The sequence below is a fragment of the Pseudophryne corroboree genome, chromosome 1 (assembly GCF_028390025.1).
Source record: "Pseudophryne corroboree isolate aPseCor3 chromosome 1, aPseCor3.hap2, whole genome shotgun sequence".
NCBI classification, from domain to species: Eukaryota; Metazoa; Chordata; class Amphibia; order Anura; family Myobatrachidae; genus Pseudophryne; species Pseudophryne corroboree.
In genome coordinates this window covers 779460358-779485543 of record NC_086444.1, presented here as the reverse complement: position 1 = coordinate 779485543, position 25186 = coordinate 779460358, and the positions used below count along the sequence as shown (strand labels likewise).

Here is a 25186-nt window from a genome sequence, read left to right as displayed (position 1 = left end):
CACAGATTATCAATTCGTCCCCACTGGAATCCACCATCTCAGCTCCCTGTGTACTACTTTGTGGAGGCAATTGCTGCTGGTCAATGTCTCCACGGAGGAATTGATTATAATTCATTTTAATGAACATCATCTTCTCCACATTTTCTGGAAGTAACCTCGTACGCCGATTGCTGACAAGGTGAGCGGCGGCACTAAACACTCTTTCGGAGTACACACTTGTGGGAGGGCAACTTAAGTAGAATAAAGCCAGTTTGTGCAAGGGCCTCCAAATTGCCTCTTTTTCCTGCCAGTATAAGTACGGACTGTCTGACATGCCTACTTGGATGCGGTCACTCATATAATCCTCCACCATTCTTTCAATGGGGAGAGAATCATATGCAGTGACAGTAGACGACATGTCCGTAATCGTTGTCAGGTCCTTCAGTCCGGACCAGATGTCAGCATCAGCAGTCGCTCCAGACTGCCCTGCATCACCGCCAGCGGGTGGGCTCGGAATTCTGAGCCTTTTCCTCGCACCCCCAGTTGCGGGAGAATGTGAAGGAGGAGATGTTGACAGGTCGCGTTCCGCTTGACTTGACAATTTTGTCACCAGCAGGTCTTTGAACCCCAGCAGACTTGTGTCTGCCGGAAAGAGAGATCCAAGGTAGGTTTTAAATCTAGGATCGAGCACGGTGGCCAAAATGTAGTGCTCTGATTTCAACAGATTGACCACCCGTGAATCCTTGTTAAGCGAATTAAGGGCTCCATCCACAAGTCCCACATGCCTAGCGGAATCGCTCTGTGTTAGCTCCTCCTTCAATGTCTCCAGCTTCTTCTGCAAAAGCCTGATGAGGGGAATGACCTGACTCAGGCTGGCAGTGTCTGAACTGACTTCACGTGTGGCAAGTTCAAAAGGTTGCAGAACCTTGCACAACGTTGAAATCATTCTCCACTGCGCTTGAGACAGGTACATTCCACCTCCTATATCGTGCTCAATTGTATAGGCTTGAATGGCCTTTTGCTGCTCCTCCAACCTCTGAAGCATATATAGGGTTGAATTCCACCTCGTTACCACTTCTTGCTTCAGATGATGGCAGGGCAGGTTCAGGCGTTTTTGGTGGTGCTCCAGTCTTCTGTACGTGGTGCCTGTCCTCCGAAAGTGTCCCGCAATTCTACTTGCCACCGACAGCATCTCTTGCACGCCCCTGTCGTTTTTTAAAAAATTCTGCACCACCAAATTCAAGGTATGTGCAAAACATGGGACGTGCTGGAATTTGCCCATATTTAATGCACACACAATATTGCTGGCGTTGTCCGATGCCACAAATCCACAGGAGAGTCCAATTGGGGTAAGCCATTCCGCGATGATCTTCCTCAGTTGCCGTAAGAGGTTTTCAGCTGTGTGCGTATTCTGGAAACCGGTGATACAAAGCGTAGCCTGCCTAGGAAAGAGTTGGCGTTTGCGAGATGCTGCTACTGGTGCCGCCGCTGCTGTTCTTGCGGCGGGCGTCCATACATCTACCCAGTGGGCTGTCACAGTCATATAGTCCTGACCCTGCCCTGCTCCACTTGTCCACATGTCCGTGGTTAAGTGGACATTGGGTACAACTGCATTTTTTAGGACACTGGTAAGTCTTTTTCTGACGTCCGTGTACATTCTCGGTATCGCCTGCCTAGAGAAGTGGAACCTAGATGGTATTTGGTAACGGGGGCACACTACCTCAAGAAATTGTCTAGTTTCCAGTGAACTAACGGCGGATACCGGACGCACGTCTAACACCAACATAGTTGTCAAGGCCTCAGTTATCCGCTTTGCAACAGGATGACTGCTGTGATATTTCATCTTCCTCGCAAAGGACTGTTGGACAGTCAATTGCTTGGTGGAAGTAGTAAAAGTGGGCTTACGACTTCCCCTCTGGGATGACCATCGACTCCCAGCAGCAACAACAGCAGCGCCAGCAGCAGTAGGCGTTACACGCAAGGATGCATCGGAGGAATCCCAGGCAGGAGAGGACTCGTCAGAATTGCCAGTGACATGGCCTGCAGGACTATTGGCATTCCTGGGGAAGGAGGAAATTGACACTGAGGGAGTTGGTGGGGTGGTTTGCGTGAGCTTGGTTACAAGAGGAAGGGATTTACTGGTCAGTGGACTGCTTCCGCTGTCGCCCAAAGTTTTTGAACTTGTCACTGACTTATTATGAATGCGCTGCAGGTGACGTATAAGGGAGGATGTTCCGAGGTGGTTAACGTCCTTACCCCTACTTATTACAGCTTGAAAAAGGCAGCACACGGCTTGACAAATGTTGTCCGCATTTCTGGTGAAATACTTCCACACCGAAGAGCTGATTTTTTTGGTATTTTCACCAGGCATGTCAACGGCCCTATTCCTCCCACGGACAACAGGTGTCTCCCCGGGTGCCTGACTTAAACAAACCACCTCACCATCAGAATCCTCCTGGTCAATTTCCTCCCCAGCGCCAGCAACACCCATATCCTCCTCATCCTGGTGTACTTCAACACTGACATCTTCAATCTGACTATCAGGAACTGGACTGCGGGTGCTCCTTCCAGCACTTGCAGGGGGCGTGCAAATGGTGGAAGGCGCATGCTCTTCACGTCCAGTGTTGGGAAGGTCAGGCATCGCAAACGACACAATTGGACTCTCCTTGTGGATTTGGGATTTCGAAGAACGCACAGTTCTTTGCGGTGCTTTTGCCAGCTTGAGTCTTTTCATTTTTCTAGCGAGAGGCTGAGTCCTTCCATCCTCATGTGAAGCTGAACCACTAGCCATGAACATAGGCCAGGGCCTCAGCCGTTCCTTGCCACTCCGTGTGGTAAATGGCATATTGGCAAGTTTACGCTTCTCCTCCGACAATTTTATTTTAGATTTTGGAGTCCTTTTTTTACTGATATTTGGTGTTTTGGATTTTACATGCTCTGTACTATGACATTGGGCATCGGCCTTGGCAGACGACGTTGCTGGCATTTCATCGTCTCGGCCATGACTAGTGGCAGCAGCTTCAGCACGAGGTGGAAGTGGATCTTGATCTTTCCCTAATTTTGGAACCTCAACATTTTTGTTCTCCATATTTTAATAGGCACAACTAAAAGGCACCTCAGGTAAACAATGGAGATGGATGGATACTAGTATACTTATGGATGGACCAGCGACTGCCGACACAGAGGTAGCTACAGCCGTGGACTACCGTACTGTGTCTGCTGCTAATATAGACTGGATGATAATGAGATGAAATTAATATATATATATATATATAATATCACTAGTACTGCAGCCGGACAGGTATATATATTTATTATGTAATGACTGATGACGGACCTGCTGGACACTGTCAGCTCAGCAGCACCGCAGACTGCTACAGTAAGCTACTATAGTAGTATGTATCAAGAAGAAAGAAAAGAAAAAAAAAACACGGGTAGGTGGTATACAATTATGGATGGACCAGCGACTGCCGACACAGAGGTAGCTACAGCCGTGGACTACCGTACTGTGTCTGCTGCTAATATAGACTGGATGATAATGAGATGAAATTAATATATATATATATATAATATCACTAGTACTGCAGCCGGACAGGTATATATATTTATTATGTAATGACTGATGACGGACCTGCTGGACACTGTCAGCTCAGCAGCACCGCAGACTGCTACAGTAAGCTACTATAGTAGTATGTATCAAGAAGAAAAAAAAAAAAAAAAACACGGGTAGGTGGTATACAATTATGGATGGACCAGCGACTGCCGACACAGAGGTAGCTACAGCCGTGGACTACCGTACTGTGTCTGCTGCTAATATAGACTGGATGATAATGAGATGAAATTAATATATATATATATATATATATATATATAATATCACTAGTACTGCAGCCGGACAGGTATATATATTTATTATGTAATGACTGATGACGGACCTGCTGGACACTGTCAGCTCAGCAGCACCGCAGACTGCTACAGTAAGCTACTATAGTAGTATGTATCAAGAAGAAAGAAAAAAAAAAAAACACGGGTAGGTGGTATACAATTATGGATGGACCAGCGACTGCCGACACAGAGGTAGCTACAGCCGTGGACTACCGTACTGTGTCTTCTGCTAATATAGACTGGATTATAATGAGATGAAATTAATATATATATATATATATAATATCACTAGTACTGCAGCCGGACAGGTATATATATTTATTATGTAATGACTGATGACGGACCTGCTGGACACTGTCAGCTCAGCAGCACCGCAGACTGCTACAGTAAGCTACTATAGTAGTATGTATAAAGAAGAAGAAAGAAAAAAAAAACGGGTAGGTGGTATACAAAATTATATATATATATTATATACAATTATATATATATATATATATATATATATATATATATATATATTAAACTGGTGGTGATTATTAAACTGGTGGTCAGGTCACTGGTCACACTATCAGCAACTTGCAAGTAGTACTCCTAAGCAGACAATCACAATATATATTATACTGGTGGTCAGTGTGGTCACAATGGCAGTGTGGCACTCTGGCAGCAAAAGTGTGCACTGTACGTTATATGTACTCCTGAGTCCTGCTCTCAGACTCTAACTGCTCCCCACTGTCAGTGTCTCCCCCACAAGTCAGATATACATTATACAGTCACACTATCTATCTATCACTTCAGCAAGTAGTAGTACTCCTCCTAATGCTCCCCAAAATTACTACTGTGTCTCTCTCTACTCTAGTCTCACTCTCTTCTTCTCTTCTCTATAAACGGAGAGGACGCCAGCCACGTCCTCTCCCTATGAATCTCAATGCACGTGTGAAAATGGCGGCGACGCGCGGCTCCTTATATAGAATCCGAGTCTCGCGATAGAATCCGAGCCTCGCGAGAATCCGACAGCGGGATGATGACGTTCGGGCGCGCTCGGGTTAACCGAGCAAGGCGGGAAGATCCGAGTCGCTCGGACCCGTGTAAAAAAACATGAAGTTCGGGCGGGTTCGGTTTCCGAGGATCCGAACCCGCTCATCTCTAGTGTCAACACATACAGAGCAGGACCGTGGTTCCAAATGCCACGGTAGTTTAGGAGTTTGGTGGTGGCAGCATAAATCCGCCAACTGCACAGTGGGTGGAGTCGGTAACAGGCAGTTACTGGCGGTAAGCTGGAATCCCCATGTGGCCAGGTCCGGCATAACCTAAACATCCATTCTGTGTACTAGCGGTGAGGGCTTTCATACGGGACCGTCCGGTCACATGGGGTAAGGACTTTAACCACCTAGGAACATCCTCCCTTATACATCACTTGCAGCGCATTCATCAGAAGTCATTGTCAAGTTCAGAAACTTTGGGTAATAGCGTAAGCAGTCCACTGACACCTAAATGATGTAGTTTTGTTTGAATATTATTTCTCTGTGAGGATGAGGATGTAAACACTGAAGGGGGGGTGGGGAATCTGAGGATGAGGACAACATCTTGCCACTGTAGAGCCAGTTTGTACAAGGAGAGATTTATTGCATTTTGTTTGGTGGGGGCCCAAAAAAACGAATTTTTTTAGCCACAGTCGTATGGCAGACCCTGTCGCTGAAATGTTTGCTTTGTTAAAGTGTGCATGTCCTGTTTATACAACATAAGGGTGGGTGGGAGGGCCCAAGGACAATTCCATCTTGCACGTCTTTTCTTTGCCACATCATTCCATGGGTGCTGCCCTATATGGGGTGCTGCCCCTCTGCCCTATCAGTCCAGGGGTGCTGACCCACTGCTGTTTAAGTGCAAGGGAGCTGTTGCCTGTCAGCTGTGCTGTGTAATTCTCCAGGGGTGCTGCCGTATAATTCCAAGGGTGCTGCTGTACTTGGTTTAAATAAAAGCACAGAGCAGATATGGAACACGCTTCAACATCACAAACAGTGGAAATGGAAATTGCTTTTTTGACAAAGTGTTTTTAAATAAAGTGGGGAGAGACCACATTTGTGGCCAAAATCAGTGTGATTCAGAAGAGACTGAATCATAATCCAGCGCAACTGCCTGAGAGGTACAAGTGATATTTTCTGCAGGAGCATCAGAGAGAGGTTCTTCTCAATTATTTCATGTTAGGCACTCACTCAAATAAATGGCTCAAATTAGTCAACCTTAATTCTGATTTATTATTGATGTTCCACATTTTGGGACTATTTATGCGCATCTGTTGTACAGGGATCTTCTTTTCCTAAGGGCTGCGTATGGTTATCGTAAGACCTCGTGGTGTTAGAAGAACAGAATTTCAGTGATCTTGCATTGCATCAGCTTTTCATTGCACTGCAGTACTAGATTGGCCAGGAGCTCCTGTGAGGCACAAACAGTTAATAAATAAGGCCCAGGATGGAGTCTCATGGTGGCTTACAGTCAGGAAGATGTCTGGCTTGCAGGCTGAGGCATGCTGTGGGCACAGAGTTTAGCATTGCTTCCTCCCACAGTCCTACTTATAATATGAAATGAGTTTCAACTGTAGAGTGGTAAGCTCCACTAGGGCAGGGGCTCAATAACAAAAAAAATCACTACACAGTCCTGCTTAGTACTTTACCGAACTCACCCGAACTCAACTTGCTCCATCCAGGGCTGCTGTGGCGCTCAGGAGGGGCTGCTAAAATATCTAAGAGCCTGCTTTATTTAAAAATAAAATATGAATATAATAAACAAGACACACAGGTAGGCTCACATGCGTGTAACTGGGACACAGAGGTATGCTCACATGCGTGTAACTGGGAGCTCTGAAAAAATAAATAAATAAATAAATAAAGATGGAATTAAAAAAATGGAAAAAAAGAAACCCACAAGATTTTCACAAAATAAGTCTCCAGACTCCGTTGAGGGGAAAATATCCAATCTTGATCCTGTGGTATACAACAGTTTATTTGCATCCAGGAGCGGTTCTTGGTGCGGGCAAGCAGTGCCTGCACCCGGGGCGCTGAGGCCGCAGTCTCCCCACAGGCACCGCCGCCTACCCGCACCCCACTCCCAGGCTGCAGCAGACGCCGTGGGCGTGTGGGCGTCCGCTGCAGCCGGCTCCAGTGACAGACACTAGAGGTTGCTGCTATGGGACCGACGTCATGTCGTCTCTCCCATAGAGAGGAGCCGCGGGAAGCCAGACGGAGCAGCAGCAGTCGGGAAGCAGGAGCGGGGTAGTGGTAAGTATTGTTTTTTTATTTTTGTGTGTGCTTGTAAGCGGCTACTAAGGGGCACAGCGACAGGGGTCACCGCAACAGAGGGCACAACTACTGGGGCAATGCAACAGGGGTCACAACTACTGGAGCAAATCTACTAGGGGCAAAGCAACAGGAAGCACAGCTACTGGGGGCACAGCTACAGGGGGCAAATCTACTGGGGGCAAATCAACTGGGGGCACAACTACTTGGGGCAAATCTGGGGCACAGCTAATGCAGGCATAACTGTGGCCACGCCCCTCCCCTATGAAGCCACATGCCTCCGGTGCGTACTAACAGTTTTGCCGCAGGGGGGGGGGGAAGGGCGTCAGTGGAAACTTTCGCACTGGGCGCCACAAGGTGTAGAACCAGCCCTGTTTGCATCCCAGCATTAAATCCGAGATTATCTTGATCCCTGAACATGGAGAAGGAGGTACAAATTTTGCGGCTGTGGCCCCTGGTTTTTCAGTTTGTCCAGTAATGTGGTAATGAATAATTATATATTTGCTTGGTTGATGTCCTTTCTGTTCCACACCAATATAGAGGTGGACGTGAAAGCCTGTGTGTTGTTCCTGATTGCGTGTGCCTCTCTAATTTTTAATCACCTTCTTGACACTGTCCTCTTCCTCTTGCCTTTACTCATAATGTTAAAAGTCATCAAAGAGGGAGGTGGTATGTTTGTAGCTACAGTAGCTATGATTCGGAGAAGTTGGCAAGCTTTTCCCAGGGTAACCACCTGTCGCTGAAATGATGGGTTTATTAAACTGTGCATGTCCTGTTTAAACAACATATGGGTGGGTGGGAGGTTCCAATATAATTCCATCTTGCACCTCTTTTTTTTCTTGCATTATGTGCTCTTTGGGGCCTATTTTTTAAAACTGCCATCCTGTCTGCCACTGCAGTGCCACTCCCAGATGGGCCAGGTGTTTGTGCTTTCCTCTTGTGTCGCTTAGCTTAGTAATCCAGTGACCTTGGTGCACCTTTTTTTTTTCTTTGCATGATGTGCTCTTTGGGGCCTATTTTTTAAAACTGCCATCCTGTCTGCCACTGCAGTGCCACTCCTAGATCTGCCACCCACTTGTGTTGCTTAGCTTAGTCATCCAACGACCTCGGTGCAACCTTTTGGCCTAAAAACAATATTGTGAGGTGTGAGGTGTTCACAATAGACTCAAAATGAGTGGAATTGAATGTTATTGAGGTTAATAATACTGTAGGATCAAAATGACCCACAAATTCTGTGATTTTAGCTGTTTTTATGTTTTTTTAATAAATCACCCAAATCCAAAACCACAACCCGAAAGGGTGGTTTTGGAAAAATCAATCCAGATCAAATACACGAGCGGGGATCAAGATCCAAAACCAAAACACAAAACACGAAAAGTGTCCGCCGCACATCTCTAATATATACTGTCCTTTTGTATGTATTTCAGCACTATAAAATATGAATTACAATTAATTTATGGTAAAGCATAGGACAAAAAATAATCAAACTGATCTTAATTAAGGCTGAAATAGCAGTGTGTATGGCTAGGAGTGAATACCATGGGGTATATTTACTAAGGTCCCGATTTTGACCGAGATGCCGTTTTTTCATCAAAGTGTCATCTCGGTAATTTACTAAGCAATAATCACGGCAGTGATGAGGGCATTCGTAATTTTTTGGAAGTCCAACAAAAAAAATACGAATGAATACACCATCGGTCAAAACGCGGCTGTTTAAGTATGAATCTCGGTAATTTACTAAGAAGTGCAAAGCAAAAAAAAAACAAACACTGCCGTGAAAAATTACAACTCGTAAAAAAGTGCTAAAAAAAAACAGACCTGCTTTTTTAATCCGTGATTGTATAGGCATGCAGGGATCCATGAGATCCGTGCATGTATATCAGTGGGAAGGGGTGGGAAAGTGGTTATTTTCTTAAAAAAAATTGCGTGGGGTCCCCCCTCCTAAGCATAACCAGCCTCGGGCTCTTTGAGCCGATCCTGGTTGCAGAAATATGGGGGAAAAATTGACAGGGGTTCCCCCATATTTAAGCAACCAGCATCGGGCTCTGCGCCTGGTCCTGGTTCCAAAAATACGGGGGACAAAAAGAGTAGTGGTCCCCCATATTTTTAAAACCAGCACCGGGCTCCACTAGCTGGACAGATAATGCCACAGCCGGGGGTCACTTTTATATAGTGCCCTGCGGCCGTGGCATCAAAAATCCAACTAGTCACCCCTGGCCGGGGTACCCTGGGGGAGTGGGGACCCCTTCAATCAAGGGGTTCCCCCCCCCAGCCACCCAAGGGCCAGGGTTGAAGCCCATGGATTCTACTGGAGAAGAGGACCGACCCTCGTGTGAACATAAGGTAAGTATGTATGTATGTTTGTGTGGATGCATGTAATAAAACTTTACTTTCAAGGTGTGTGTGTGTATTGTCTTTTTTTGGGTATTTTTTTAGTAGTAGTACTACAGGTACCAGCGGGCCCGTTTTTCCGCCGCATGCTGGTACTTGTGGTTCTCCAAGTACCAGCATGCGGGGGAGGCTTGCTGGGCCTTGTAGTACTGCTACTAAAAACAATGGGGGTAATTCCAAGTTGATCGCAGCAGGAAATTTTTTAGCAATTGGGCAAAACCAAGTGCACTGCAGGGGGGGCAGATATAACATTTGCAGAGAGAGTTAGATTTGGGTGGGGTGTGTTCAATCTGCAATCTAAATTGCAGTGTAAAAATAAAGCAGCCAGTATTTACCCTGCACAGAAACAAAATAACCCACCCAAATCTAACTCTCTCTGCACGTTATATCTGCCACCCCTGCAGTGCACATGGTTTTGCCCAATTGCTATCAAAAATCCTGCTGCGATCAACTTGGAATTACCCCCAATATCTTTTCATTTTCACAAAAGGCTATCAGCCCCCCATCCGCAGCCAATTGGATGGGGGGGACAGCCTCGGGCTTCACCCCTGGCCCTTGGGTGGCTGGGGGGGGGACCCCTTGATTGAAGGGGTCCCCACTCCCCCAGGGTACCCCGGCCGGGGGTGACTAGTTGGATTTTTGATGCCACGGCCGCAGGGCACTATATAAAAGTGACCCCCGGCTGTGGCATTATCTGTCCAGCTAGTGGAGCCCGGTGCTGGTTTTAGAAATACGGGGGACCCCTACTCTTTTTGTCCCCCGTATTTTTGGAACCAGGACCAGGCGCAGAGCCCGATGCTGGTTGCTTAAATATGGGGGAACCCCTGTCATTTTTTCCCCCATATTTCTGCAACCAGGGTCGGCTCAAAGAGCCCGAGGCTGGTTATGCTTAGGAGGGGGAACCCCACGCATTTTTTTTCTCCGTTTTACAGTGTTTATTTAAAAAAAAAAAAAATGAACCCCAGCACGGATCACACAGATCCGGCCGAGATTCATTGTGATAAAGTCGGCAGTGTTTTGCTAATCACTGCCGTAAAAAACGGGACAAAAACACGAATGACATCGACATCGGAACAAATGAAAAATCCGAATACGGCAGCTTAGTAAATTAGGCGTAATAAATTCAAAAAGTTGCAGTTTTACACTTTCGATGTCATTCATGATTGAACTTTGACCTTTTTCCGAAAATTACGAATGTTAGTAAATATACCCCCATGTGTGTTCCCAAACTTGCCTCAAGAGCACAAATGTGCAACCGTATCCACAAAGGTGAACAGAATAAAGCCAAGATACAGGGGTATATTTACTAATGTTTGATTTTAAATTTTGGGTGATTTTGTATTCGATTTTGAATTTGGAGATTTACTAAAGGCAAAATCGAAAGTAAAATCAAATATCAAACTTAGGGGGGCATGTTCTAAGCAGTGATAAAAGTGGAGAAGTGAGCCAGTGGAGAAGTTGCCTGTGGCAACCAATCAGCATTGACGTAACATTTATAATTTGCATACTATAAAAGTATACAGAGCAGCTGATTGGTTGCCATGGGCAACTTCTACACTGGCTCACTTCTCCACTTTTATCACTGCTTAGTACATGCCCCCCTAAATCCCACTCAAAAATCGAATATCAGGAAAACATAAACGTTTTTCCGTAGATTAATATAGGATCACCTGATATACTAACATTCGACTTGAAAAACACAAGCACAAATTGAACACAGAATCGAACTTCAAATCTACAAAATAATGGACTAATAACAGACAGGCAATTTCAGCTTCTACACAACATTGTATTTCCTAAACCTTCATTATGAAGCCTATAAATGTAGAGATGACGGGTGCTATGCCGATGTTTTTGCAGTTATGCACATGCGCTAAAGTTTAAAAGTGATGCCACTTTCAGAGTTTACCTTTACGCAGTGATTGGTAGCGTTTGTTGGCACTGATGGGGGAGTGGTTGCAAAAATGCAGGTGTGTTGCAGTCATATTGGGGGGTGTCGCTGGGTGCAGCTGCAAATCCATACTCAAGCAGCGTGCCTCCCATATCTCTGTTCCGGATGCCATGCTGCATGTCAGGTGATTTAATCAAGCGGCTTATTATTGAAGGTTGTGTGTGTACACGGGGAATGTCTACACAGTTGCCGTGCCTTTGCAATTTCTATACTCAGATTTCTCTGTACTCTTCAGGGCTTCTGGGTTTATAAAATTTGTTCATCGTCAATGTGTACAATATATATATATATATATATATATATATATACAGGTTGAGTATCCCATATCCAAATATTCCGAAATACGGAATATTCCGAAATACGGACTTTTTTGAGTGAGACTGAGATAGTGAAACCTTTGTTTTTTGATGGCTCAATGTACACAAACTTTGTTTAATACTCAAAGTTATTAAAAATATTGTATTAAATGACCTCCAGGCTGTGTGTATAAGGTGTATATGAAACATAAATGAATTGTGGGAATGTACACACACTTTGTTTAATGCACAAAGTTATAAAAAATATTGGCTAAAATTACCTTCAGGCTTTGTGTATAAGGTGTATATGTGACATAATGCATTCTGTGCTTAGATTTAGGTCCCATCACCATAATAACTCATTATGATATGCAATTATTCCAAAATACGGAAAAATCCCATATCCAAAATTCCTCTGGTCCCAAGCATTTTGGATAAGGGATACTCAACCTGTATATATATATATATATATATATATATATATATATATATATATCCTCTCACCACTCGGCGGCACTCCGGACGAATAAATTGGAGACTACAACGTCATCTTGGATTAAATCAACGTTTCAGTGCTCGGCGGCACTTTTATCAAGATTATCAGACAGCATAAGAAACCATTGTGTATACACCATATAAATAGCATCAGTGAAACCACACGTTGCACGTCAAGTCCCACCCCACTTCCAATCAACGTGGTGCCGGGCGTGACGTGCAGGCAGCTGAATCAAATAAACATTTACATTAAATGCACGTTATAAACATCACAGTGATCGAAGATATAAAAATCACAAAAGTTACACATACAAACAAATTACACATCTAAATAAAACATGTGAAAAGAGGACAAGAATAACAACCAATGATAAGCACTAGACTTTTAGAACAAATGTTTCCTCATATAGCTACAAACAAATGTAGCTACACATCTGACAAGACGGAGTGCCTGAGCTATTTAAATTTATAACCGCTAAATAATCTAAGACAATTCCTTACCTATAAATGACTTGCAGAAATAGCATTCTGTAGGTCCATATATAACAATGTATTAAACAGGCAAAAATCTCTTTGTCACAGAAAGCAGTGCAACCCTAGGGACTCATTTAACCCTCGAGGGGAAAGTGTACCTAGCCTTTCAATCCACTGTGTCTCACGCTGTAACAGCAGTTTTTTTTCTATCACCTCCTCTACTAAGGACAGGTATATGATCAATCATTCTATATTTAATTGCTGTTATGTTATGTTTAGCAGTTGCATAATGGCGAGCTAAAGGCTGTTCACTAGTGCCTTTGAGAATTGCGGCTTTAATGGCCGATCTGTGGAGTGCCATTCTCTCTTTAAATTGGTGCTCTGTCTTCCCCACATATTGTAAAGAGCAAGGGCAAGTGATCACGTAGATCACCTATTGGCTTGAAAAGGTAAGGTGATGCCTAATAAAAAACTTTTTACCAGAATATGGATGATTAAATACCGCGCCTGTTTGTAAAAATCCACACGTAGTGCAGTTCGGGCAGCGAAAACAGCCATGTTTGGGGGATCCCCAAAAGGTTGTACCCCGTATTGTATTACCACCCATGCCTGTGATATCCGTACGAACCAAAAACATTTTTAGATTCTTGCCCCTGCGGTAGCAGGGCATCAGTGAGGAGTTGGACAGGTTTAAATCGCTGTCGGTCTGAACGAGAGGCCAAAGCTTCTTGGCCGTTTTGGTCACAAGAGGACTTAGGTGAGTATATGTGTTAGGCCACGCAAAAGGTTTAGTGGCCTTAATTGCCTTCTTACTACCAACTAGTAAATTATCAATGGGTACTGCTAAAGCTTTGCGTTTCAGCATATCAAGGTTCTTGGGACAATAACCTCTCTCCAAGAATTTTTTATACATTAGATCGACCTGAATCAGAGCTTCAGTTCTGGAATGAGCGGATTCGGTTTTACTCGGTTTTACTCGGTTCTCAAAACCGAATCTTATTGACTCACTGATGTCACGTGTTTTGGATAGCCAATAAGATTCGGTTTTGAGAACCGAGTAAAACCGAGTAAAACCGAATCCGCTCATCACTACGTGGAAATACGTAGCACCCTTAAAAATTGACTATAAGGCAAAGAATCTTTTAACGCCTTAGGGTGTGCACTTGCAGCCAGCAATAGATTGTTTCTGTCAGTAGCTTTCGTAAACAATGACGTCTCCAAAACGTCACCCTTTCTTGTGATGGTTACATCAAAATAATTCACTGTATCTCTGCTAAGCTGGTAAGTAAATTTAACCGGGCTGTTAGACTGATTATGTTCTTCTATTAAAGTCACAAACTCACATTCCAAACCCTGCCACAAAATGAGCACATCATCTATATAGCGGAAATATGCAAGTATTTTACTAGAGACTGCAGGGTTGGTAAAGAATACGTTCTGCTCGATCATAAACATGTAAGAATTTGCTAGCGACGGAGCCACTGAGGACCCCATCGCCACACCGGATGTCTGCAGGTAATATTTCCCATCAAAATAAAAATAATTTTTGGTTAAAATCATTTCTAACAAATAAATAAACAGCTCTATATCTGGACCCGCATATTTCACATTGTTAGCCAACAGCAACCTGACCGAAAACAGCCCCTGTTTATGCGGGATACATGTGTATAAATTACATACATCAACAGAAATGAGCAACAAATCAGATGGTAATGAAGGTAACTTTCTCAACGACATAAGCAGTGACATAGTATCTTTCAGAAATGTAGGTTTAGATTGAATTAAAGGCTGCAAAAAACCATCTAAATACACTGATACTGGCTGGAAGATCGATCCCCGCGCGGATATAATCGGTCTCCCCGGTGGTCTAGTGGGGTGCTTATGCACCTTAGGCAGCGTGTATAGGATCGGTTTAATGGGAGAGGTAGTTACTAAACAATTCCTAACTTGGTCAGAAATCAGATCCTCTTTCACGGCATTGTCCAAGACAGAATCCAGTTCTCTCTTGAATATAGCAGTCGGGTCCTGTGTCAACAATTTGTAAGTGTCAGTATCCGACAATTGTCGGTAGATCTAGCCACGACAGGCAGTGACAGTGATTCCTACAATGAAGGTGCTTTTTCCAGACGTCTCCCTTTAGGGATGCAGATGCGAGCTCAACTTCAGAACCCAAACGGGGATACACCCGCCGCGGCAGGCAAAACACGCGGCAGGGGAAAAACAAACAACAAAAAGCCACCGGTCAAACGCAGGACTTAATCTTTAATTTATCGTCACGTTCATTTTCTGAAGATGAAATGAACGTTCTACAGAAAGGTTTATCCTTCGTCCCCACTACTCCTTTTGACAATTTGCAATGGAAGGTTGATCTGTTTAAACTTAACAGAAATATCAAACTTAAAGAACACTTTGGTAAAATGGCTCCATCATCTGAAGTAAATATGTTACCACCCCATCTTATGGCATTTAGAACACGCTCCAGATTTGATCCTATCAGTAATAATCCATCTTTAAAGACATTCACCAGGTTACTCAACCATGAGGTAATGAGCAATCCAGGAGCGTTTAAACCTAATTATTGGAATCTGCATAAAAAAGAAAAATTGGCTTTAAAAGCACTTTCCTCTTATGATGACATCATTATCCGTCAGTCGGACAAAGGTGGTTCTATTGTCATACAGGACCTTTCATCATATTGGGCTGAGATCTACCGACAATTGTCGGATACTGACACTTACAAATTGTTGACACAGGACCCGACTGCTATATTCAAGAGAGAACTGGATTCTGTCTTTGACAATGCAAGAGAATCTGATTTCTGACCAAGTTAGGAATTGTTTAGTAACTACCTGTCCCATTAAACCGATCCTATACACGCTGCCTAAGGTGCATAAGCACCCCACTAGACCACCGGGGAGACCGATTATATCCGCGCGGGGATCGATCTTCCAGCCGGTATCAGTGTATTTAGATGGTTTTTTGCAGCCTTTAATTCAATCTAAACCTACATTTCTGAAAGATACTTCGTCACTGCTTATGTAATTGAGAAAGTTACCTTCATTACCATCTGATTTGTTGCTCATTTCTGTTGATGTATGTAATTTATACACATGTATCCCGCATAAACAGGGGCTGTTTTCGGTCAGGTTGCTGTTGGCTAACAATGTGAAATATGCGGGTCCAGATATAGAGCTATTTATGTCTTTGTTAGAAATGATTTTAACCAAAAATTATTTTTATTTTGATGGGAAATATTACCTGCAGACATCCGGTGTGGCGATGGGGTCCTCAGTGGCTCCGTCGCTAGCAAATTCTTACATGTTTATGATCGAGCAGAACGTATTCTTTACCAACCCTGCAGTCTCTAGTAAAATACTTGCATATTTCCGCTATATAGATGATGTGCTCATTTTGTGGCAGGGTTTGGAATGTGAGTTTGTGACTTTAATAGAAGAACATAATCAGTCTAACAGCCGGTTAAATTTACTTACCAGCTTAGCAGAGATACAGTGAATTATCTTGATGTAACCATCACAAGAAAGGGTGACGTTTTGGAGACGTCATTGTTTACGAAAGCTACTGACAGAAACAATCTATTGCTGGCTTCAAGTGCACACCCTAAGGCGTTAAAAGATTCTTTGCCTTATAGTCAATTTTTAAGGGGGCTACGTATTTCCAGTAATAGAACTGAAGCTCTGATACAGGTCGATCTAATGTATAAAAAATTCTTGGAGAGAGGTTATTGTCCCAAGAACCTTGATATGCTGAAACGCAAAGCTTTAGCAGTACCCATTGATAATTTACTAGTTGGTAGTAAGAAGGCAATTAAGGCCACTAAACCTTTTGCGTGGCCTAACACATATACTCACCTAAGTCCACTTGTGACCAAAACGGCCAAGAAGCTTTGGCCTCTCGTTCAGACCGACAGCGATTTAAACCGGTCCAACTCCTCACTGATGCCCTGCTACCACAGGGGCAAGAATCTAAAAAAAAATTTGGTTCGTACGGATATCACAGGCATGGGTGGTAATACAATATGGGGTACAACCTTTTGGGGATCCCCCAAACATGGCTGTTTTCGCTGCCCGAACTGCACTACGTGTGGATTTTTACAAACAGGCGCTGTATTTAATCATCCATATTCTGGTAAAAAGTTTTTTATTAGGCATCACCTTACCTGTTCAAGCCAATATGTGATCTACGTGATCACTTGCCCTTGCTCTTTACAATATGTGGGGAAGACGGAGCACCAATTTAAAGAGAGAATGGCACTCCACAGATCGGCCATTAAAGCCGCAATTCTCAAAGGCACTAGTGAACAGCCTTTAGCTCGCCATTATGCAACTGCTAAACAGGAGGTGATAGAAAAAAAACTGCTGTTACAGCGTGAGACACAGTGGATTGAAAGGCTAGGTACACTTTCCCCTCGAGGGTTAAATGAGTCCCTAGGGTTGCACTGCTTTCTGTGACAAAGAGATTTTTGCCTGTTTAATACATTGTTATATATGGACCTACAGAATGCTATTTCTGCAAGTCATCTATAGGTAAGGAATTGTCTTAGATTATTTAGCGGTTATAAATTTAAATAGCTCAGGCACTCCGTCTTGTCAGATGTGTAGCTACATTTGTTTGTAGCTATATGAGGAATCATTTGTTCTAAAAGTCTAGTGCTTATCATTGGTTGTTACTCTTGTCATCTTTTCACATGTTTTATTTAGATGTATAATTTGTTTGTATGTGTAACTTTTGTGATTTTTATATCTTCGATCACTGTTATGTTTATAACGTGCATTTAATGTAAATGTAATTTTGATTCAGCTGCCTGCACGTCACGCCCGGCACCACGTTGATTGGAAGTGGGGTGGGACTTGACGTGCAACGTGTGGTTTCACTGATGCTATTTATATGGTGTATACACAATGGTTTCTTATGCTGTCTGATAATCTTGATAAAAGTGCCGCCGAGCACTGAAACGTTGATTTAATCCAAGATGACGTTGTAGTCTCCAATTTATTCATCCGGAGTGCCGCCGAGTGGTGAGAGGATATTGTGGGCCGCTGCAATACGGCCGTCATGGAGGGCACTTGGCAAGTTTTTGTTCTGGGACAACAAGAGTGCCGGATCTGGTGGATGTATATATATATATATATATATATATATATATACACATACAGGTTGAGTATCCCATATGCAAATATTCCGAAATACGGAATATTTCAAAATACGGACTTTTTTGAGTGAGAGTGAGGTAGTGAAACCTTTGTTTTTTGATGGCTCAATGTACACAAACTTTGTGTATTAAACAAAGTTATTAAAAATATTGCATTAAATGACCTTCAGGCTGTGTGTATAAGGTGCATATGAAAGATAAATGAATTATGTGAATGTAGACACACTTTGTTTAATGCACAAAGTTATAAAAAATATTGGCTAAAATGACCTTCAGGCTGTGTGTATAAGGTGTATATGTAACAAAAATGCATTCTGTGCTTAGATTTAGGTCCCATCACCATGATATCTCATTATGGTATGCAATTATTCCAAAATACGGAAAAATCCCATATCCAAAATACCTCTGGTCCCAAGCATTTTGGCTAAGGGATACTCAACCTGTATATATAGTCCTTTGTATGGGTGGCACTCAGAGACTGTAGTAAATCAAAATAGGTGAACAAGGCCCCGCAGGGCAAACTTTAATTGTGACGTTTTGGGGTACAATCCCCTTCCTCAGACAACCAAAAGCAAACATAACAGTGCAATATAGTGATGTGCACCGGACATTTTTTGGGTTTTGTGTTTTGGTTTTGGATTCGGTTCCGCGGCCGTGTTTTGGATTCGGACGCGTTTTGGCAAAACCTCACCGAAATTTTTTTGTCGGATTCGGGTGTGTTTTGGATTCGGGTGTTTTTTACAAAAAACCCTAAAAAACAGCTTAAATCATAGAATTTGGGGGTCATTTTGATCCCATTGTATTATTAACCTCAATAACCATAATTTCCACTCATTTCCAGTCTATTCTGAACACCTCACAATATTATTTTTAGTCCTAAAATTTGCACCGAGGTCGCTGGATGGCTAAACTAAGCGACACAAGTGGCCGACACAAACACCTGGCCCATCTAGGAGTGGCACTGCAGTGTCAGGCAGGATGGCACTTCAAAAAAATAGTCCCCAAACAGCACATGATGCAAAGAAAAAAAGAGGCGCACCAAGGTCGCTGTGTGACTAAGCTAAGCGACACAAGTGGCCGACACAAACACCTGGCCCATCTAGGAGTGGCACTGCAGTGTCAGGCAGGATGGCACTTCAAAAAAATTGTCCCCAAACAGCACATGATGCAAAGAAAAAAAGAGGCGCACCAAGGTTGCTGTGTGACTAAGCTAAGCGACACAAGTGGCCGACACAAACACCTGGCCCATCTAGGAGTGGCACTGCAGTGTCAGGCAGGATGGCACTTCAAAAAAATTGTCCCCAAACAGCACATTATGCAAAGAAAAAAAGAGGCGCACCAAGGTCGCTGTGTGACTAAGCTAAGCGACACAAGTGGCCGACACAAACACCTGGCCCATCTAGGAGTGGCACTGCAGTGTCAGGCAGGATGGCACTTCAAAAAAATTGTCCCCAAACAGCACATGATGCAAAGAAAAATTAAAGAAAAATGAGGTGCAAGATGGAATTGTCCTTGGGCCCTCCCACCCACCCTTATGTTGTATAAACAGGACATGCACACTTTAACGAACCCATCATTTCAGCGACAGGGACTGCCACACGACTGTGACTCAAATGACTGGTTGGTTTGGGCCCCCACCAAAAAAAGAAGCAATCAATCTCTCCTTGCACAAACTGGCTCTACAGAGGCAAGATGTCCACCTCATCATCATCCTCCGATTCCTCACCCCTTTCACTGTGTACATCCCCTTCCTCACAGATTATTAATTCATCTCCACTGGAATCCACCATCTCAGGTCCCTGTGTACTTTGTGGAGGCAATTGCTGCTGGTGAATGTCTCCACGGAGGAATTGATTATAATTCATTTTGATGAACATCATCTTCTCCACATTATCTGGAAGTAACCTCGTACGCCGATTGCTGACAAGGTGAGCGGCTGCACTAAATACTCTTTCGGAGTACACACTGGAGGGAGGGCAACTTAGGTAGAATAAAGCCAGTTTGTGCAAGGGCCTCCAAATTGCCTCTTTTTCCTGCCAGTATAAGTACGGACTGTCTGACGTGCCTACTTGGATGCGGTCACTCATATAATCCTCCACCATTCTTTCAATGGTGAGAGAATCATATGAAGTGACAGTAAACGACATGTCAGTAATCGTTGGCAGGTCCTTCAGTCCAGACCAGATGTCAGCACTCGCTCCAGACTGCCCTGCATCACCGCCAGCGGGTGGGCTCGGAATTCTTAGCCTTTTCCTCGCACCCCCAGTTGCAGGAGAATGTGAAGGAGGAGCTGTTGACGGGTCGCGTTCCGCTTGACTTGACAATTTTCTCACCAGCAGGTCTTTGAACCTCTGCAGACTTGTGTCTGCCGGAAAGAGAGATACAACGTAGGTTTTAAATCTAGGATCGAGCACGGTGGCCAAAATGTAGCGCTCCGATTTCAACAGATTGACCACCCGTGAATCCTGGTTAAGCGAATTAAGGGCTCCATCCACAAGTTCCACATGCCCAGCGGAATCGCTCTGTTTTAGCTCCTCCTTCAATGTCTCCAGCTTCTTCTGCAAAAGCCTGATGAGGGGAATGACCTGACTCAGGCTGGCAGTGTCTGAACTGACTTCACGTGTGGCAAGTTCAAAGGTTTGCAGAACCTTGCACAACGTTGAAATCATTCTCCACTGCGCTTGAGTCAGGTGCATTCCCCCTCCTTTGCCTATATCGTGGCCAGATGTATAGGCTTGAATGGCCTTTTGCTGCTCCTCCATCCTCTGAAGCATATAGAGGGTTGAATTCCACCTCGTTACCACCTCTTGCTTCAGATGATGGCAGGGCAGGTTCAGGACTGTTTGGTGGTGCTCCAGTCTTCTGTACGCGGTGGCTGAATGCCGAAAGTGGCCCGCAATTCTTCGGGTCACCGACAGCATCTCTTGCACGCCCCTGTCGTTTTTTAAATAATTCTGCACCACCAAATTCAAGGTATGTGCAAAACATGGGACGTGCTGGAATTTGCCCAGATGTAATGCACGCACAATATTGGTGGCGTTGTCCGATGTCACAAATCCCCAGGAGAGTCCAATTGGGGTAAGCCATTCTGCAATGATCTTCCTCAGTTTCCATAAGAGGTTGTCAGCTGTGTGCCTCTTCTGGAAAGCGGTGATACAAAGCGTAGCCTGCCTAGGAACGAGTTGGCGTTTGCGAGATGCTGCTACTGGTGCCGCCGCTGCTGTTCTTGCTGCGGGAGGCAATACATCTACCCAGTGGGGTGTCACAGTCATATAGTCCTGAGTCTGCCCTGCTCCACTTGTCCACATGTCCGTGGTTAAGTGGACATTGGGTACAACTGCATTTTTTAGGACACTGGTGACTCTTTTTCTGAGGTCTGTGTACATTTTCGGTATCGCCTGCCTAGAGAAATGGAACCTAGATGGTATTTGGTACCGTGGACACAGTACCTCAATCAAGTCTCTAGTTACCTCTGAATTAACGGTGGATACCGGAACAACGTTTCTCACCGCCCAGGCTGCCAAGGCCTGAGTTATCTGCTTTGCAGCAGGATGACTGCTGTGATATTTCATCTTCCTCGCAAAGGACTGTTGGACAGTCAATTGCTTACTGGAAGTAGTACATGTGGTTTTCCGACTTCCCCTCTGGGATGATGATCGACTTCCAGCAGCTACAACAGCAGCGCCAGTAGCAGTAGGCGTTACACTCAAGGATGCATCGGAGGAATCACAGGCAGGAGAGGACTCGTCAGACTTGCCAGTGACATGGCCTTCAGGACTATTGGCATTCCTGGGTAAGGAGGAAATTGACACTGAGGTAGTTGGTGGTGTGGTTTGCAGGAGCTTGGTTACAAGAGGAAGGGATTTAGTGGTCAGTGGACTGCTTCCGCTGTCACCCAAAGTTTTTGAACTTGTCACTGACTTGTGATGAATGCGCTGCAGGTGACGTATAAGGGAGGATGTTCCGAGGTGGTTAACGTCCTTACCCCTACTTATTACAGCTTGACAAAGGCAACACACGGCTTGACACCTGTTGTCCGCATTTGTGTTGAAATAATTCCACACCGAAGAGCTGTTTTTTTTTGTATTTTGACCAGGCATGTCAATGGCCATATTCGTCCCATGGACAACAGGTGTCTCCCCGGGTGCCTGACTTAAACAAACCACCTCACCATCAGAATCCTCCTTGTCAATTTCCTCCCCAGCGCCAGCAACACCCATATCCTCATCCTGGTGTACTTCAACAGTGACATCTTCAATTTGACTATCAGGAACTGGACTGCGGGTGCTCCTTCCAGCACTTGCAGGGGGCGTGCAAATGGTGGAAGGCGCAAGCTCTTCCCGTCCAGTGTTGGGAAGGTCAGGCATCGCAACCGACACAATTGGACTCTCCTTGGGGATTTGTGATCTAGAAGAACGCACAGTTCTTTGCTGTGCTTTTGCCAGCCTAAGTCTTTTCATTTTTCTAGCGAGAGGATGAGTGCTTCCATCCTCATGTGAATCTGAACCACTAGCCATGAACATAGGCCAGGGCCTCAGCCGTTCCTTGCCACTCCGAGTCGAAAATGGCATATTGGCAAGTTTACGCTTCTCATCAGATGCTTTCAATTTTAATTTTTGGGTCATTTTACTGAACTTTTGTTTTTTGGATTTTACATGCTCTCTACTATGACATTGGGCATCGGCCTTGGCAGACGACGTTGATGGCATTTTATCATCTCGGCCATGACTAGTGGCAGCAGCTTCAGCACGAGGTGGAAGTGGATCTTGATCTTTCCCTTTTTAAACCTCCACATTTTTGTTCTCCATTTTTTAATGTGTGGAATTATATGCCAGTATCAATAGCAATGGCCTACTACTATATATACTGCGCACAACTGAAATGCACCACAGGTATGGATGGATAGTATACTTGACGACACAGAGGTAGGTAGAGCAGTGGCCTTCCGTACCGTACTGCTATATTACCGGTGGTCACTGTGTCAGCAAACTGCAAAACTAAAATGCACCACAGGTATAGAATCTAGATGGATAGTATACTTAATGATGACACAGAGGTCGGTACAGCAGTGGCCTTCCGTACCATACTGCTATATATAGTATACTGGTGGTCACTGTGTCAGCAAACTGCAAAACTAAAATGCACCACAGGTATAGAATGTAGATGGATAGTATACTTAATGATGACACAGAGGTAGGTACAGCAGTGGCCTACTGTACCGTACTGCTATATATAGTATACTGGTGGTCACTGTGTCAGCAAACTGCAAAACTAAAATGCACCACAGGTATAGAATGTAGATGGATAGTATACTTAATGACGACACAGAGGTAGGTACAGCAGTGGCCTACTGTACCGTAATGCTATATATTATATACTGGTGGTCACTGGTCAGCAAAACTCTGCACTGTACTCCTCCTATATAATATTATACTGGTGGTCCCCAGTCCCCACAATAAAGCAGCACACTGAGCACAAATATGGAGTGTTTTTCAGGCAGACAACGTATACTGGTGGTCACTGTCAGCAAAACTCTGCACTGTACTCCTGCTATATAATACAGCTGCTCCCCAGTCCCCACAATTAAGCAGTGTGAGCACAGATATATGCAGCACACCGAGCACAGATATAGAGCATTTTTTTCAGTCAGAGAACGGATAACTGGTGGTCACTGATCAGCAAAACTCTGCACTGTACTCCTCCTATATTATACAGCTGCTCCCCAGCCCTCTCCACAATTAAGCAATAATGCACAATCAAGTTCAACAATAACGGAGAGGACGCCAGCCACGTCCTCTCCATAACATTTCCAATGCACGAGTGAAAATGGCGGCGACGCGCGGCTGCTTATATAGAATCCGAATCTCGCGAGAATCCGACAGCGGGATGATGACGTTCGGGCGCGCTCGGGTTAACCGAGCAAGGCGGGAAGATTCGAATCGGATTCTCCCGTATGGCTCGGACCCGTGTAAAAAGGGTGAAGTTCGGGGGGGTTCGGTTTCCGAGAAACCGAACCCGCTCATCACTAATAAGCATAGTGATAATCTTCTTACCCTCCTTGCTCCAGTGTGTCCCCAGGCACACACGGACGCCGTCCTGCAGTGGCACTTCCGGCCGCGGGCTTCCCGTCGAGAACATGAGCCCCTGGGTTTAGGGGGCTCGCACAACACCCACTGCACTGGCAGAGTGTTGCTGTATCGGATAGGGATGTTTGTATGGTCCCCAAATGATTTTATAAATATCCAAATGGCCCTTGGTAGATAAAATGTTCCCCACCCCTGATGTAAATCATCCAGCATCTCAGCTTCCTATCACTCCTCTGCGTGTTGCCCCGCCCCCTGGTCTCCTGGTGCTCCTCCGTTTTCCTTCTCCTCCCCCCTGCTTCCACTGACTGGACTGGATAGCGGCTCTCACAAGTTTCCAAGGTGTGCCTCTTTCCCTATATCCCCATGTGTGACTCTCTTCCTATATCCCCATGTGTGCCTCTTTCACCTATGTCCCAATGTGTGCCTCTTTCCCTATATCCCATGTGTGCCTCTTTCCCCTATGTCCCCTTGTGTGACTCTTTCCCTATAGCCCATAATTGCCTCTTTCCCATATGTCCCCTTGTGTGACTCATTTTCTATAGCCCCATATGTGCCTCTTTCCCCTATGTCCCCTTGTGTGACTCATTTCCTATAGCCCCATACTGTATGTGCCTCTTTCCCCTATGTCCCCTTCTGTGACTCTTTCCCTATAGCCCCAGGTGTGTCTCTTCCCCCTATGTCCCCATGTGTGACTCTTTCCCTATAGCCCCATGAGTGCCTCTTTCCCCTATGTCCCCTTCTGTGACTCTTTCTCTATAGCCCCATGTGTGCCTCTCTCCCCTATGTCCCCGTGTGTGACTCTTTCTCTATAGCCCCATGTGGGCCTTTTTCCCTAATGTCCCCATGTGTGACTTTATCCCTATGTCCCCATGTGTGACTCTATCCCTATGTTCCCATGTGTGACTCTATCCCTATATCCCCATGTGTGACTCTATCCCTATATTCCCATGTGTGACTATCCCTATGTCCCCATGTGTGACTCTGCTCCTACTCACCCCATGTGAACCTTTCACTTATATTAGCTGTGATTTTGACACCCCTCCATCTGTGCCTCTGCCCAGGACCGGTGCTACCAGCTCAGCAAGGTCTGCAAAGCATGGAGGCGCCGGGCTGCAGAGGGCTCTCCCTGCTTTTCTACCTTGACGATGTGCAGCGTGCAGTGTAGGAAG

General features: G+C 44.7%; 1 protein-coding gene across 1 annotated transcript in view; it reads right to left on the bottom strand.

Annotated features, from left to right (window-relative positions):
• LOC134910178 (alcohol dehydrogenase 1-like) overlaps positions 1 to 25186 on the bottom strand; it is a 243834-nt gene that overhangs the window by 149911 nt on the left and 68737 nt on the right. The gene's annotated exons all lie outside the window — the stretch shown is intronic.